The sequence below is a fragment of the Physeter macrocephalus genome, chromosome 1 (genome assembly GCF_002837175.3).
Source record: "Physeter macrocephalus isolate SW-GA chromosome 1, ASM283717v5, whole genome shotgun sequence".
In the NCBI taxonomy this organism is placed as follows: Eukaryota; Metazoa; Chordata; class Mammalia; order Artiodactyla; family Physeteridae; genus Physeter; species Physeter macrocephalus.
In genome coordinates, this window is record NC_041214.2 from 75,338,027 (window position 1) to 75,342,827 (window position 4,801).

Sequence of the window (4,801 nt, forward strand, 5' to 3'; positions counted from 1 at the left end):
AGGGGAACCGGGTTCGCGTCCCGGTCTGGGAGGATCCCACATGCCGCGGAGCGGCTGGGCCCGTGAGCCATGGCCGCTGAGCCTGCGCGTCCAGAGCCTGCGTGTCCGGAGCCTGTGCTCCGCAACGGGAGAGGCCACAGCAGAGGGAGGCCCGCATACCACACAAAAAAAAAAAACTAAAAATAGGGCTTCCCTGGTGGCGCAGTGGTTGCGCGTCCACCTGCCGATGCAGGGGCACCACTTTTTTGATACTGGTCTCTCACCCATCCCACCCTTATGCTTATATCATATCAGCACAGTGACATATTCAGCTTAAACTCTTCTGTATTTATTCTGCTCACTAGTAACACCTGAGGAACTCAAAGTAATTTGACTTATAAATTTGACATTTTCCCCCCCAATTATATAAGCATCTGTTGAAAAAAATAAAGGAGAATTTATTCTTGACCCAGGTTTTGGCCTTTTTAAACAACGTTAAACAGGAACTCAGACTGATTTATTCATTCTAAAACTATATACGAAGGACATTCGTGTTTCCTGTACATATGTATTTCCAACTGGTTTTACAAGGTTATCTCAGTTGTTTCTACAGATTTTTATCAAATTTTCAAAAAGGCTTCAATGCCATCCAACCAGACTCTCATTTGGTATTTCCAGTTACTTCCTAGAAGGCTGAGCAACCCATGGAATGTCTATTAATGATGAAAAGAGCATGAGTGTTTAATTCTGTAGCTCTGCCTCTCTCTCTAATATGTTCCATTGTGCTCATTCACTTCACTGTGAAAGGGAGTACCTAAAGCAGGAGAAGGCATATACATATATCCCCTCCCTTTTGGACTTCCTTCCCATTCAGGTCACCACAGTGCATTAAGAAAAGTTCCCTGTGCTATACAGTATATTCTCATTAGTTATCTATTTTATACACAGTATCAATGGGATATATGTATGGCTGATTCATTTTGCTGTACAGTAGAAACTAACACAACATTGTAAAGCAACTATACCCCAGTAAAAATTAATTTAAGGAAATAGAAAACTCTAAGATTTGAAAAAAAATAAATAAATAAAGCAGGAGACGGCAAGACTGTGGTCTGACTCCCGGGGCTAACTCCACTATTTATGAATACAATGTTCTCTTTCTCTCTCTCTCATCAACTTTTCAAATGGTACCATAGTGAATTGAATTTGAAGCTCTCTCCATCCCTGCTGCACACAGCCTCAGTGTACATCTCTACTTGGGTGGTGGGATGCAGGATGATTATTTCTACCTCTGGCCACATCATTGCTGGCTCTGTGCCTGAGAGGCAGAAGAAAATTCATCAATGTGGGAAGAGGAATTTACCTGCCTAACCCTCCCTCTATAATTTGAAAATAGAAAATCTAACAGAAAAAATTAAAAGAAATCACACTACAAGTGATAACCCGTCTTTCTAGTGTTTAATTCTCAAAGCAAAGTAAGCTACATTGCACTGAACCCCCAGATTATTTTCATGGCTTTAGCTTTGCAATTGCTGCAGGCAAGCAGCTCTCTGCACACCACTGAACATTCCCCAGCCTCAGTTTTGGGGATCACGTAGTAGGTACCAGAGGACACGTGAACAGGCAGGCAGGGTCATTTCCAGTGGAAACCGTTGCTGCATCCCCATAATTTCATTGCAGTAACCTCACCACCCCAGCTCATTACAAAACTGTGTCAGCTGACAGAAGTGTCACTCACTGAAGAGAGAAGGCGTATCAGGCAGTACCCCAAGCCAAGTAAAGAGGTTGTTCAAAACTTCTTCAAAATACAAGTGAAGGAGCATAATGGAGCACCATCTCCTTAAGAGGGGAGAAGAACCACAGTCCTGTGTCACAGATTTGGTTTAGCTGAGTGTTTGGAAGCCACTGCATTCATGGGAATGTTTAAGACAAGGCCTAGCCAAGTGCTCACTTTTATGTTAAGTTCCACTGTGAAAAATTTTTAATAATATTGTTTGTCCAAATCCCTTTTATGTTGGCGAAGAAAACTCACCATGACCAGGTTTGGATCTGTAGTGCTGTTCAGGTATCCTTTTAGAAAGATCTGGACCCCTCCTTCCCACATATTTAACTAAACCTGAATTTTGAGTGAAGCCCATCCCTGACCTTCCTCCTGCCCCAGGACATCCTTGAAAGAAGTGGCTACACCTCAGAAGAGGCTCATTGGCAAAGCAGTAGCCCAGGGACCAACATTTCACTTTTCTTTCTTTCTTTTCAAGTTCCTCAAGAATAGGGAGGGCCATTCTTTGGGCCACTGGAATATTTACACCACCACTGATTGTCAAGGGACCTCAGTCTCCTTCTCCTTCTCCCACAAAACAGAACATCAGGTCACAGGCAGCTACTGTGACTACCACAGGATTTGTCCCACTAAGCAGAGTGAGGAAGGAGTTGCCACGGCCTCACACAGTTTCTGTACAATCTATGAGAGAGCCCACAGCCCTTGGGGTCAGAGAATGGAGGCAGGAGAAGAGATAAATCGTCTTGCCCACTTTAGAGCCCCAACCAGGATGCCCAAGATCGTGCACCCTATTCCTAGCCCAGATTATCAGGCTGGGGAGTTTCTTTAGTTTTGCCTTAACCAAGACTTCCTACTTCTAAGAAAATATGGATGAAAAATATCAAAAGCACAACAGACTCTTACAAAACAACTGTCTTATGGCTAAGTGTAAATTAAATAAGAGAACATGTGGGGACTTCCCTGGTGGCGCAGTGGTTAAGAATCCGCCTGCCAGTAAAAAATGTCCTCGGTGGAAAATGCAACAGGAAGGGCACACAGATTAGAAAGAGCACATGATTCCAAGAGACAAAGGAAACTATTTACAGATAAGGCCAGAATTCAAAAACAACCATGTAACTCTCTTTACCCTATGCTTTTTCTTTATGGAAGATTTAGTAGAAACAATATGATATAATATAATATATCGACACATCATAGGATGCCATATACAGATAACTTTCAAGAAAAAAATGTGCTGTCCAAAAGAGCATCCATGGATGAAACCATAGATTAATGTCTAATCTCAACAAGTCAATAAGTTTTTGTGAAACTACAGAACCTTTTTAAAAAGAGTTAACAAATCTCTGTTGTCTTCCGGAATTAGAACTTGTATTTTGATTATTTATCTCAATTACTAATTAAGTTGAAAAAGATTTAATGTGCAATACAAATGTTCATGGTGTGAAGCATATTTGTTGTCTGGTCAACACAAAGGATGTTTTGATAAAAGATATTTGGGAGTCATGTCACCAAAAACTAGGGGGACACTTTTAAATTGGTGATCTGTAGACGGTACCCATTGTGGTTTATTTCAGGTGGCCCTAATGATTATAATCAAGGAAGCAGGTGCTTGAAAAAGTACCTGTGATTTCCAGGGTTTCCAATATGAAAACACTTTTTAATACTAAAACGTATCCCCCCAAATGGTAGTCATTCTTTCATTATTCACTATGCAGACAATACTTGATGCTTGTGCACATTCCAGGGCACCCATGATTCTGAGGTGGAGATGGGGAACACCACTTTTTTGATACTGGTCTCTCACCCATCCCACCCTTATGCTTATATCATATCAGCACAGTGACATATTCAGCTTAAACTCTTCTGTATTTATTCTGCTCACTAGTGAGCAAAGCAACGAAGACCCAATGCAGCCAAAACTAAATTAAAAAAAAAAAAAAAAAAAAAAAGAACATGTGGGTTGAATTTTCCTTAAAATACAGAGGGATTTTACAATTAAGTGGGAAATTCTCCTAGAAAATGCATTTCAAATTTGGGGTCTTTTTTGGTCATGGTTCAAATATTTGAAATAGAGCAAAAGGCTCAAAACAAAGTTTAAAACTGGACTTGGTTCTGGCATCCTGGTATTAATAATTCTGCTACCACTCTTTACACCTTAGCTCTGAAGTGACATTGAAAAAAGTCTTGCTATAATTCACTATGTAATTGAATTCATCCATTCATTTAACAAACTTTTACTGATCACCTACTATGGGCCTGGTACTGTGCTAAGCTTTTTCTTTCCAGATCTATTAGATGACATTGCCTTCTAACAGTAGTTTGATATTGGAATTAGCTCCGAAAAGGAAGAGTCCAAAAGATGTGCATTACAGACTGTACTAGATTCCATAGGGATGGAGGTTCTGTTGTTTTGAGAAACTTTTAGCATATTTGGTAAATAAAAATCTACCAGTTCTGTAAAGAAAACAGTAGATCAGAGGTAAGAAAATAGCTAACGTGCATTTTTTTTTCTTCTTAACTGTAATTACTCATGTGAGATATAAGTGAGCAGATAACTTTCTGTGGTAAACACAAAGATGCACCCATTAGAACCCCCTTCAAGAAAGTGGTTGCTACCCAGCTGCAAGCAGAGTAGGAAACTGACAGCTTCCAGATGTAGGTTCCTTCGGGACCAGCCTTAGTGTTGGAGCCAAGGTCACACTTCATTCTGGGGTCCCCTTGGGCAACAAATGAACAAGGCAGTGACACAAGGGCTTGGTCCAGTGGGACAAAGGTCAACATAGGACTCCGATGGGCAGTCTTTGCTCCAGAGCTCCCCGTTGGGTTGGCAGGGACTTTGTTAGGCTTATGGTACAGTCTGATGGGTCTTCTTGCCCACTCCAGCTTCTACCCTTTCTTTTCCCATGTGTTACTTAGGATCGGCCAACAGGAGAACCCAACCTACAGCACTTCCTGACAACTAAGATATTGACAGTTAAGGTTGAAATTCTAATGAAACTGTTTTCATTCAAGAAAATGTCATTTCCTACATTATAAGTACTA